Source organism: Phyllobates terribilis, unplaced genomic scaffold (genome assembly GCF_046119375.1).
Source record: "Phyllobates terribilis strain yellow unplaced genomic scaffold, ASM4611937v1 Scaffold_3__8_contigs__length_932513732, whole genome shotgun sequence".
NCBI classification, from domain to species: domain Eukaryota; kingdom Metazoa; phylum Chordata; class Amphibia; order Anura; family Dendrobatidae; genus Phyllobates; species Phyllobates terribilis.
The window spans coordinates 196,176,754-196,190,175 of NW_027362763.1; the positions used below are offsets into that span (position 1 = coordinate 196,176,754).

The 13,422-nt window shown below is 50.4% G+C and overlaps 1 long non-coding RNA gene across 1 annotated transcript in view; it reads right to left on the reverse strand.

Moving 5' to 3' along the window:
* LOC141258017 (uncharacterized) overlaps positions 1-13,185 on the reverse strand; it is a 32,791-nt gene extending 19,606 nt beyond the window's left edge. The window contains exon 1 of the long non-coding RNA XR_012318165.1: positions 13,058-13,185. This is a non-coding gene — a long non-coding RNA (uncharacterized lncRNA). The remainder of the gene's footprint in view (positions 1-13,057) is intronic.
* Between the last annotated feature and the right edge of the window lie 237 nt (positions 13,186-13,422).

Here is a 13,422-nt window from a genome sequence, read left to right on the forward strand (position 1 = left end):
GCCCAAAGTTTTGCATTGGACAATTTGCCTTTTTGTAAATTTTAAAATAAAAAAATGACAATATATATATAGATATTTTGCATAAAATACAAAGGAAATTTGTCATCTTTAACTTTAGGCTTTTTAGAGATCATTTCATCCTCAACTTGCTTAACTGTTCACAATAACCGTAATTTTGACCAGGGGTGCCCAAACTTTTACATGCCACTGTATGTTCACACTGACTGCTGAATTTATCAGACGATTCTCTTATACAAATTTAACTGCCTCTGTGTGCAGGTCTGAGCGCTCGGCATTATATAGGATAGGTGCAGGAGCTGTCTACACTTATATACACTACTGTGATAGTAATGAGCGAGCATACTCGCTAGTACTCAGTACTCGCCCGAGCATCTCAGTACTCGAGATGCTCAGAGCTCGCTGAGTACTTTCGAGATGCTCGGGCGGATGCTGGGGTCCCCTCCCTGCATGTTTGGCGCTCTTTAGAGTGCCAATCAACATGCAGGGATTGCCTGCCACTCACTGTAATGCCGCAGCCATGTTGGTTGTGGCATTACAGTGATTGGCTGGCCGCACAGCGTCATGAGGTCTATTTCAGACCTGGCGCGGCTGTGCTTGTCAGTCTACTCTGCAATCAGGCAGTGTAGGGAGAGGTGCTGCTGAGCTAGGGAAGGATTTGGTTGTGTATTAGGTAGTGTAGGGAGAAAAGAAGTACATTACACATATCCATCTCAACAAACAGTCCTTCTGAAGACTAATCCATCTGCAGAGATATCAGGCAGGCAGTGTATATAGGCAGGCAGGCAGTGTATATAGCAGACTGCAGTGCATATAGCACAAGAGGCTTCATTCCAGTTCTGCCTTCTGCTGCTTTTAGATATTTCTAGACAAAGGCCCAGGTCTCAGGGGCCAGGAATAATTTTTTTTGCATCTTAATCCTTATTATTTGCTTAAAAAGCAATCAAGAGAACACCGTTTTTCTGCACCATTTGCTTGTTGGCACTGCAGAATACAGCCAGGTCCTTTCCATATTACAACGCTAAAAATCCAGCTATTTAAAACTGTGGTTTGTCCGTCACATGGATCACATATAATTGCGCTGAAAATACTGACATTTTTGGCCTCCAATCAATTTTTTTTCAGTGTGTCAGCAAAGTTTTTGACACCGATTTGCTGTTCAAAATAGTTACCTACAGGCCAGTTATTTCAAACTGTGGTTTGTCCATCATACGGATCACATATATGTTTTCTGAAAATTCTGCCATGTCTGGCCTCCATTCTAATTTTTTTTCAGTGTGTCAGCAAAGTTTTGGCACCAGTTTGCTATTCAAAATAGTTACCTACAGGCCAGCTATTTAAAACTGTGGTTTCTCCATCATACTGATTACATATAACTTTGCTCTAAATTCAGCCATTTGTAGTGAGCGTGGAAGATATTGTCCTCCATTTAAAATGGACAAGGCGCGTGGCAAGGCATGGGGAACTGGACGTGATGGTGATGGTGCATGCAGAGGCCATGGGCAAGCTGAAATCGTACCACAACAACATCCACATCTACTCGCTCGACCTTCCTGTCCCAATTCTTAGGGGACCGCAGCACACCACTATTGAACCCAGAGCAGTGTCAAAAGGTTGTTGGTTTGATAGCGGATAATGCTTCCAGTAACTTTGCCACCACCACCACCCTGTCTTCCACACGGTCAAGTCTCAGTAGCCGTGAGTCTGGACTGCATATTCTTCACCCTGATCCTCCTTCCTCCCACCATGCCGAGTGCCCGGAGACAAATGATCCCATACTTGGACACTCTGAAGATCTATTCACTTTTCCATTTATAGATTCGGGCCTCTTGCCCGGTCCACTTGAAGTGGGGCAAGAGGAGATCGCATGTAGCGATGCCCAAATATTTAAGCAGCAATGGTCACACGAAGGCGACGGTGGGAAAGTGTCACAAGAGGTGGACGATGATGAGACACAATTGCCAGAAAGTCAGGAGGAGGACCAGGGTGCGGAAGTGGAAGACGAGGTGGTGGATGATATAGTAACTGACCCAACCTGGCAGGAGGACATGCAGAGCAGGGACAGCAGCACACGGGGGAAGGGAGGCAGAGCACCCCAACAGGCAGGAAGAAGCAGTGTGGTAGCCACAGACAGAAGGCAGGCAACCGTTCCCCGTAACACCAACTTGAAGGAAGTTGCCAGTACAACTATTAGGTCTTCCCGAGTCTGGTTGTTTTTTAAAGACTCTGCCGATAACACCAAAAAGGCCATTTGCACCACCTGCCAGGCCAGCATCAGCAGGGGTGGCAAAACTAGCAGCCTGACAACCACCAACATGATCAGGCACTGGCAGCAATGCACTCGACTATGTGGGTCAAACCCCAGGGTCCAGGAACAGTGTCTGCGGGTGGCACCATTGCTTCTTCCACTGTTGTGCATGCAAGCCAATCCCCTGTCCATGGTGCATGCGAAGATGCCTCCTGCCCTGCACCTGTCATTGCACACTCTCAAGTAGCAGCATCAGGAAGCACGTCCACGTCCTTGTCCCAGCGCAGCATTCAGTTGTCCATACCCCAGTCCTTGGAATGCAAGCACAAATATGCAGCCAACGCCCCACAGGCCACACTACTAAATTCCCACATTTCATGACTGCTTGCGCTCGAAATGTTGCCTTTTAGGCTCATGGAGATGCAAACATTCCGCAACCTGATGGCGGCGGCCGTCCCCTGGTACTCGGTCTCCAGCCGCCACTATGTCTCCCGGTGTGCCGTCCCTGTATTACACAAGCACGTGTCCCAAAACATTAGCCGTGCCCTCAACAACGCAGTTATCGGGAAAGTCCACCTAAACAGGGACACGTGGACAAGTGCTTGTGGGCAGGGACGGTACATCTCGCTGACGGCACACTGGGTTAATATAGTGGAAGCCGGGACACAGTCGGACCTTGGGACGGAACACATCCTACCGACACCAAGGATTGCGGGCCCTAGGTCAATCAGGGTTGCCCCCACAATCTACAGCTCCGGCACCTCATCCTCCTCAGCCTCCTTCTCCTCTTCAGCCTCCATCTCCGAAATGACCACATCAGTCACAAGCTGAAAGCACTGCAGCACTGCTTGGCCAAGCGACAACAGGCTGTGCTGAAGGTAATATGCTTAGGTGACAAACTGCACAATGCTGAAGAGTTGTGGACAGCTGTGAAAGAGCAGGCAGATCTGTGGCTCACACCGCTTAACCTATAGCCAGGCATGGTCGTGTGTGACAATAGCCAGAACCTGGTGGTGGCTCTGAGGTGAGGTGAGCTCACACATGTACCATGCCTGGCCCATGTGCTTAACCTCGTGGTTCAGCGGTTTCTCAAATCCTACCCGGAGCTGCCGGATCTGCTTGTTAAAGTACGTCGCCCGTGTGCGCATTTTAGAAAGTCACCTACAGCTTCCGCCGCCCTTGCCGTGTTTCAGCAGTGTTTGCAGCTTCCGGCTCACTGACTGGTGTGTGATGTCCCCAGGCATTGGAACTCTACACTGCAGATGTTGGGAAGGATTTGTGAGCAGAAGAGGGCAGTTGTTGAGTACCAGCATCAACAAGGCCATCGGTATTCAGTTCAGACTCCACACATAAAACCTCAGGAGTGGACATGGATGTCAAGCATATGTACCATCCTCCAAAACTTTGAGGACTCCACCAAGATGGTGAGCGGCGATGACGCCATAATTAGCGTCACCATCCCACTTCCCATCTGTCTTCGAAACGCTCTCTGCTCACAATCAAAGAGGATGAATAGCAGGCGGAGCATGATGAGATGGAGTAAGGAACCATATAGGGTGATTACACACAGCCCATCCTCATCTCATCCCAACGTGGATTGGGTAACAATGAGGAAGAGGAGGAGGAGGATAAAAAACAGGAGCTAGTTTCATGCGCTATAGATGGTAATACCTGCACAACTGTCATACCGTCTGTTCAGCGTGAATGGCCAGAGGACAGAGAGGAGGAGGAGAGCATGCTCTGTCATCCTCTTGGTGAGGACATGGAAGTCTTGCCTGTTAGCAGTCTGGCACGCATGGCTGAGTTTATGTTACTTTGCCTTTCCCATGACCCTCGCGTTCTCAAAATTTTGGGTGACAGTCATTACTGGTTTGTGACACTTCTAGACCCACGCTACAAGGAGAACTTTATATCTCTCATTCCTGAGGTGGACAGGTCTACAAAAATGGGGCAGTACTAGAAGGCCCTTGTTGCGGAACTGTTAAAAAAATTCTCATCTGAAAATGCTGGCAGCAGAGGTCACAGTTCGTTGGACAACCAAGGAGTACAGAAGAGAGAGACACAACTTCAATCCAGCAGAGGCAGGGGAACACTGTAAAAGTTCTGGGAGAATTTTATCAGCCCCTCCCATTGCACAAGCCCTGAGGCGCGGGGTACTCTCACAAGGAGTGCAAAGTTTGGGAAGATAGCCGGCTGATAGCTCTCTAAGAATAGTGAGGGCCGACTGCTTGCCCTTTAAGAATAGTAAAGGTCACCTAATGGCCCTATAAAAATAGGCTTTGTGACTTTCAGAGTCCCTCCATCATAAATGAAGCAGGGTGTGTCTGATGATGTGTCACACACCACATGGCCAGGTAAGGTTGTAAAATGTTAAAATTACATTTCCCAGTGAATGCATTTGTCACGGTTGAAAGCAATGCAAAAGTGCAAAAACGCATCAAAAATGCTACGTGTGAACATAGCCCAAGATGTGGAGGAGCATTTTTGTTTTTGGTTATTTATTTTGCTTTATATACAAGTCATTACCCAGGAAAGGATGTTCCTTAACATATTTCCCAGGAAAATCCATTTTGGATCCGTTTTTGTATGTTTTTTTGTGAGTCTGTAAAAGTGGCGTAATACCTCTGACAACATTGTTGACAGAAATGACCTGGGAGTCAAAAATGCTTCCAGGGGTCTTCCCCATGCTGTTCCCATGTCATTTGAGCACTGTTCCCAATGACTTGGGCAATTTTTAGGCCCTCTGCAGACTGCCGGGGGGAGCCGACTGAAAAATGCTCGAGTTTCCCATAGACTTACATTGGGCTCGTGGCTCGGGTCGAGTACCCGAGTATTCCAATGCGTTCGACCCGAGCATCGAGCACCCTAGCATTTTAGTGCTCGCCTATCACTATACTCTGATCCTTAAATCAGACCAGAACTGAATATAACTTATGTGCAATAGACCAATGGCTAACATTGGGTCTGTGTCTAGTACATTCTCCACAAGGACAGCATGCAGACCAAAAATAAATTTGTGTATACGCAGCTTGTAGGGGGTTGTCAACGGTTCAAAAATTTCAATGAAATGCAATTGCAAATGTAGCATCGGCGTCTCTGCTTCCTGCCGGGCAGAGATGCCATTCCCCTAACCGCCGCGGCCCTGGTCCAGCATCTTCCTGCTCTCCTGCTGCTGTGGCGCACTGCGCGCAGCTTCCCGGACACTGTCTACCCTGTCTACCTGGAGCACCTGCCAGTTACCTGCCGTGCCCGTCAGCCTGTCTACCTGGAGCACCTGCCAGTTACCTGCCGTGCCCGCCAGCCTGTCTACCTGGAGCACTTACCAGTTACCTGTCGTGCCCACCAGCTTGCCTACCCGGAGCACCTGTCTGGCTATCTGCGGCACCTGCCTGCTGATCTACCCGGACCACCCATCTGCCTTCCTGCCGTGCTCATGACGCGCCCCCTGGGCCAGTGTTGTTGGGGATACCCGGAGCCGGATCAGATGGGGGTTGTAGTCTCCGAGTGGCTGTGACCCGGTCCGTGCCCAGGGTGTCAAGCTCAGTGTGTGGCAGTCCTTACTGATGTTACTAAAGTTCTTTATGTCGACTACGCCACCCGTTGAATTGCGGTCACTACGGCCGCCGCTGCAGCAGGGTCCGCTGAGGCTGATGGTGTTTGTGCAGCTTAAGTAGTATAACCCCCAACGGGAGGGGTATAGCCTCAGGGGGTCAGGTGCAGAGGATGGTGGTTGTGGAAGTGCAGGGAAGATGGTAATGAGAGTCAGAGTCGGGTTGTGCAGTTCAGGGTTCTTTACTTACTGCTGTTCTTGTACCGGTCACTCCGGCCTTGAGTGACCACCCGAGCCGTGCTGCGTCCACCAGGTCCTGGACTCGGCCAACCCCCAAGTAGTTCTGGAGCGTGGTTCTGAGCTCCCTTTCTGTCCTGTCCTCGTCTCTGGCCTTCCCCACCAGGGATCCACCTATGTCCGGCTCCCTCGGGCCTCTTGTTGGCGAACCCTTGCCTCTGGGTTCCCTGACCCTATGCGTGGTCTGCCTTCCGGGTGGATATAGTGGGTGGCCGTGGCAGATTCTGCCCACGGCCTCCGGTTCCTGGCTAAGGTGTGCTGTAGCCTCTGCCAGCTTGGGATCCGGTACCCTGTTGCCAACTCTTCACCCTTTGATTTAATTTGGGCTCTCAGAGTTCCTTCTTTCTCCCCATCTGGGTCTTTCTTTCTCCTCTCTCACTCTGGGCCTTGGAGCTGCTCTTCTCCTCTGCTCTCTTCCACTCCTCTGCAAAGACTTACTGACTGACTGACTTCTCACAGACTGACTTCTCACAGACTGACCCTGATCTAAGATGGTTCCCACCTTATATACTCCCTCTATGTGTGAGCTCAGGTGACCAGCACCCAATGAGCTCCTAGCTTTACCCAGGCTGCTCCCCCTATCTGCTCCTACACTACTGGGATCTTCCACCCCCCTCCCACTCCAGCCAGGAACAGACACTGTCGTACCTGCACATTTCTCTAGTGGGAGTACCATCGGTCTGTTCCTCGGAAATGGGATGTGTGTAGTGCATGCAGCTAACTGAGCTCAGTTCCACACTCCATCCTTACCCGGGAGTGGAATATCACACCTCTGGATTGAGGTGCAATACCCCTGTAGCAGCCGAATCCTCAGGGTGCTACATTCCCCCCTGGTAAACCACAGCACGTCCTCGGGCTGTAAGATATAAACAACATCCAAAACATACAATTTTTTTTTTCATAAACATAAACATATAAAACATATAAACATTATCAGCAGCATAAACTTTTCATATAAACTTTTCATAAAAACATTCTTGTCTTCTGGTACCTCCGGTCACGGTGCAACTTGTGACCGGGTAAAGTGCGACAGTCTCTTGAAGAAACACGGTTTTCCTATAAAACCAGTAGGGGGCGCTTTAGGAAGCGCAACTATATACAAGGAAATTATGGCCGCTCTCAGTCCTCGGCCAGGTATTAGGAAAGGGATGACCGCTCTCAGTCCTCGGTCAGTGGGGAAATGGGACACACTGGAACAGTTCACTCTTGCTGGTCCCAACGGGGACTATATTTTAACTAGCAGCAGTAACAGTTCTTATACCCTGACGGGTAACTTTATACAGTCTCTTCACTACCGTACTTCAACGACGGCGTCCTCCTGCTCTTTCTTTGTGGACAGTTTCAGTTTCAGACCCGTCCGGGTCCTCTTGCTCCTCCTCACACCGCAGCTCCTCCTCCGTCAGGCGATGCACATGGAGGGCGTAGGGTCCTTTGGCACACTTGTGCTGGGTGAAGGTGACCTCGTCCCCTACATACAGGTCACGACCTCTGTGTCCCTCCGGCAGATGGCTCTCTACGTCTCTGCGGGTCACAAAGACGTCGCCGGGGGTATGATGGTCTCTAATGAAGCCCCATCCGTGCTGCATGTTGAATTTTATCACAGTCCCGGTGGAAGGGGGACCATGTGCTGCACGGGGATTCCTCCTGGTCCGGCTCTTCTGCTCCGCGCTCCTTATCTGCGCTTGCTGTTCCCGGACCCGCCTCTCTCTCCGCTCCCTCTCGAAGACCTCGAGCTGCTGCCGGCAGCACTCTGCACGCTCTGCTGCGGCCGCCCGAGTCTCCTGAGTGAACCCCATGAGGTCTTCTCCAGTGGGGTCCCACTCGAACTGTGCCTCCTCCAGCGGGGGCGAGGTCCTCTTTACGGGCTTCGGAGCCGGAATCAGGGGCTCGCTCATGGGCCTTGCTCTCTGGAGTTCCAGCTGAATGTACTCCTGGGGCCATATGAAGGGCTGCCCATCCGGGCACGTATGCTGGGCGAATAGATCTTCACCCAGGTGCGGCACTTTAGGTGTTATGGGCGCAGTGGTGGTAGCGGCGCCCGGGTTAACCAGGCCTTGCGACCAGGCCTGGGGCACCTTGAAAGTAAAGGGCACCGTAAGAACGGCGGCGCCCTGTGTTACTTGGCCCTGCGACCAGGCCGGGGGCTCCGCGGAGGTAGGGGGCGCTGTTGGTATTGCGTCGCCCGGGGGTACTAGGCCTTGCGACCAGGCCGATGGTACTTCCTGCTTGGCCACGCTCGGGGTCGAGGCGTGTGACGTCACAGGGGTCGCGGCTTCCGTTTGAGGCCTAGTCTGCGGCGGTGACGTTGCAGCGACGGGCACGGCAGGGGGTACTTCGGGCTCTGCGACGGGGAGCTGGGGCAGGCGCGCGGTTTCCCGGCTCGGGGTAGTGACGTCCCCTTTACCTGCCTCCATTCGTTCGGCTCCCTTCTCGGCGCCGTCTCCGGCCTTCAGTCCTCCTGCGCCATCCTCAGAGGCGGTCTGTCTCCTCGTCTCGGGTGGCGTGCTCCGCTGACGAGTCTCGGTCTGCTGGGCCATCTCTCGGCTCCACTCCGCCAACGTCTCTCGCTGCACCCGGGCCATCCTCCGTGCGAGGCCCTCCAACGCGGTCCGTGCACACTCCCGGTCTCGGGGGAGCTGTGTTAGGATCTCCAGCAGGCCTTCTGGAGTGGCGACCTGCAACAGGCTCCTGACCACTGGGTCGGTGCTGCCTTCTGGAGTGGCGGCCCGCATCAGGCTCCTGACCACTGGGTCGGTGCTGCCTGGCTCTCCCTCCATCTCCGGGTAGGCTCTCTCTGGACTCTCTTCCAGACGTCTTGTCTCCGGGTGCGCTCTCTCCAAACTGCTCCAGGCGACACCCATCTTTGTTCTCTTCTTCTGTCTCCGCCCACATTGAGGGTGGTCCCGGGGCAACTTAGTGATTGTCAGTTCCAGGGGCAGTTCCCTCACGCTGATGGACACTTCCAGCATCACAGTCTCTGTTGGTGGGGGCGGTTTCCGCTTTTGGCGCCATTCTTCGACCCGGCCCACGATGGGAGGTGACCTCTTGCCACCCTCTGGCACGCCCATAATGGCGTCCGCTCTTCCAAGGCGGGAAAGCTTTGGAAATGGCGGGAATCGTCTCCCAGTGGCGGGAAACTCCATGGATGGCGGGAAAAAGCTGCAAATGGCGGACAACCGGCGGGAAACGACCTGTGATGGGGCCCGATGGCGGGGACCCTCCGGAACCGGCAGGAGACTTCTTTTTGAGGTAACGGTGTACTTCTCTTCAGGCACGCAGTACCCGGTTGTTGCGGGCACGTGATCCTGCCGACTACGCCAAAGTTGACGCGCCCCCTGGGCCAGTGTTGTTGGGGATACCCGGAGCCGGATCAGATGGGGGTTGTAGTCTCCGAGTGGCTGTGACCCGGTCCGTGCCCAGGGTGTCAAGCTCAGTGTGTGGCAGTCCTTACTGATGTTACTAAAGTTCTTTATGTCGACTACGCCACCCGTTGAATTGCGGTCACTACGGCCGCCGCTGCAGCAGGGTCCGCTGAGGCTGATGGTGTTTGTGCAGCTTAGGTAGTATAACCCCCAACGGGAGGGGTATAGCCTCAGGGGGTCAGGTGCAGAGGATGGTGGTTGTGGAAGTGCAGGGAAGATGGTAATGAGAGTCAGAGTCGGGTTGTGCAGTTCAGGGTTCTTTACTTACTGCTGTTCTTGTACCGGTCACTCCGGCCTTGAGTGACCACCCGAGCCGTGCTGCGTCCACCAGGTCCTGGACTCGGCCAACCCCCAAGTAGTTCTGGAGCGTGGTTCTGAGCTCCCTTTCTGTCCTGTCCTCGTCTCTGGCCTTCCCCACCAGGGATCCACCTATGTCCGGCTCCCTCGGGCCTCTTGTTGGCGAACCCTTGCCTCTGGGTTCCCTGACCCTATGCGTGGTCTGCCTTCTGGGTGGATATAGTGGGTGGCCGTGGCAGATTCTGCCCACGGCCTCCGGTTCCTGGCTAAGGTGTGCTGTAGCCTCTGCCAGCTTGGGATCCGGTACCCTGTTGCCAACTCTTCACCCTTTGATTTAATTTGGGCTCTCAGAGTTCCTTCTTTCTCCCCCTCTGGGTCTTTCTTTCTCCTCTCTCACTCTGGGCCTTGGAGCTGCTCTTCTCCTCTGCTCTCTTCCACTCCTCTGCAAAGACTTACTGACTGACTGACTTCTCACAGACTGACTTCTCACAGACTGACCCTGATCTAAGATGGTTCCCACCTTATATACTCCCTCTATGTGTGAGCTCAGGTGACCAGCACCCAATGAGCTCCTAGCTTTACCCAGGCTGCTCCCCCTATCTGCCCCTACACTACTGGGATCTTCCACCCCCCTCCCACTCCAGCCAGGAACAGACACTGTCGTACCTGCACATTTCTCTAGTGGGAGTACCATCGGTCTGTTCCTCGGAAATGGGATGTGTGTAGTGCATGCAGCTAACTGAGCTCAGTTCCACACTCCATCCTTACCCGGGAGTGGAATATCACACCTCTGGATTGAGGTGCAATACCCCTGTAGCAGCCGAATCCTCAGGGTGCTACACTCATCCGCTGTACCGGTCAGTTCCTGTCATCTGACACGTGGGAGTCACCTGCTCTCACATAAGGTCGGTCCCAGAGTGGCACCTGGTTCACCTGCCCGGTCCCTCCCTGGTTCATGGAGTCGACTAAGCCGCCGTGTGACCTGGGTTAGGCCGAGTAGGCACTTAGTCACGCCCCTCTGGTCCCTCCTTGCACCGAAGCACAGAGGTTCCACCACCTGGACCCGTAACAGCAAATATTGTTTTTAAACCCAATTACACGTACTTAAGAAAAATAAAAAAGATTTCTCCGTAAAATAATGAAAAATCATAAGGATAGACATCACTGCATTTACTTACCACATCAGGTCAATACACAAACAGAGGGTGGCTCTCCTGGATGCTGAGCAAGGGTCTCACTCCTGGAGGAAATGTCAGCTAATGTAGTACAGTCTCTTTATCACACAGATTAAGCACACATTGCTTTCATGCAGTATGTTCAATGTGTACACTGGCGTAGACATTCACAAAACGGTGGTCACTATCGGCCTATATATCATGAGCGTATACACCCGACAGTAGGCGCAAATGCAATGTACACCCAGCCTAAGGGCTCATGCTCATGCAGACAAGCATATAAATCTGCAGTGTGTTGTCTGTTTATTGATCACTGACCCATGTGCTTTAATAGGGCTGAACAAATTTTCTCTCGTTCTGACCGTGCATGAGAAAAAAAATACTACTCTTGGATGAGACTCACCCATTCAAGTCTATGGCTGTGTGAAAAATTTGTATCCCATGCAGAACATCCAAGTGGCATCCAATTTTTATGGATACCTTTCTATTCTAAAACTAATAAACGGTATGTGATCATCTACATTTTTTAATGTAGAAGTATGAAAATGGATCAAACATGACCGTCAGATGGATGACACACAGATGCTAAAAACAGACACATGTATGGATGTCAAAAGGATAGCACATGTATGAAAATCCGATGGATGAATGCAGTCCAATTTTTATATGGTCCTCTGTAGCCGGCCTTAAAGAGGTTGTCCACTACTTTTATATTGATGACCTGTCCTTAGGATAGGACATCAATGTCTGATTGGCTGGGGTCCGTCACCCAGCACCCCCGCCGATCAGCTGTTATCGGTGTCGGCAGCCGCTGGCCGGAAGTAAACACTTACTGAGCTGCTCTGGCTACTTGTAGTGGCCCGCGCTTGGAACTGCACATCCATCTCCTATTCAAATCAACACTGGCAACAACTGATCAGCAGGGGTGCCGGGTGTCGGACCCCGGCTGATCAGACATTGATGACCTATCCTAAGGATAGTCCATCAATGTAAAAGTAGTGGACAACCTCTTTAAGGCTAATAACTTCTCTTGTCTGTGGATCCTTCTGTATTTATCAAGTTTGTGTTATTTCTCTTCCTCTGTGAGACTCTAGGGGAATGTCTGGGACAATAAGTGGGCACAGCAAGATGAGAAGAGTGCACTAATGTGTAGGAAGCAGACATGTTAATGATAGAGAAAAAAGCTACGCAAAAAATGTAGTGCACAACCACATAGAGAAAACGTTTCTAAACACATTATTACTTCACAAATACAAGAAAAAACAACAATACAGAGAAAAACAGCAACAACCGTACTGATTTCTATTACTCCCCGCTCCGTGGCACTAAGTATCCTACAATTGGATGTCAGATTTAATGTCTGAATAAGGAAGCATTCTGGATTTTTTCTACATTCTTTACACTGAGTATATCACACTTGGATTTCTTATTCTACATGACAGGATTCTTTGTCTATGTGCAGGGATTGATTGGATGCTTTAAATATCCTTTTCTCTACATTCTTATGTCTGACCGTCTGATATTACGTATTTCATCATCATACATGACTGCATTTATTTATACTTGCTCTTTTTCTTTCTTTCTTTAATATGGACACAAGTTGTTGCTGAGTTTACATTGGATCATTATATCTTCCCCAAAAACGATTATCTGTCTTTTAGATGTTTTCTTTATGATTTGTAACATAATAAAGTAATTTTTTTTCTATATGTGGAATTGCACTGCATTTTTTTTTTGTGTCACTTTGTTTTCTGTATCCATATTTTCTAGAATGTTTAGGGGGCACCCAGAATAAGGAGGGCATCAACTCTCAAGCACACATATTACGACCCAAAAAGCACTCTTAAAGGTGTTTTTAGAAAAAATGCCCCAAGGATACACCTTCAGACATCTCAAGTCACCTGATTTTACAAAGAATCCAATGTAAAAAGTTAAAGATGGGCTAAGAAGTAAATCCAAAACTAAAATGTAGAAATAATATCAGTATGTCATATGAATATAAACCATTTGGATATCTAGGTAAAGGTTCCAGTAAAACGGTGTTTCCTACCTTTTGATATGATGATCCTTTTGTTCGCTCCAAATGAACTGTCCTGCAGAGCGTTGCACTTTGCTCAATGGAGATCCTGGCAAATGTCCTGCAGAGCATTGCACTATGCTCAATAGAGATCCTGGCAAATGTCCTGCAGAGCATTGCACTATGCTCAATAGAGATCTTGGCAAATGTCCTGCAGAGCGTTGCCAGGATCTCTATTGAGCAAAGTGCAATGCTCTGCTGGACAGTTCATTTGGAGCGAACAAAAGGATCATCATATCAAAAGGTAGGAAACACTGTTTTCTGGAACCTTTACCTAGATATCCAAATGGTTTATATTCATATGACATACTGATATTATTTCTACATTTTGGTTTTGG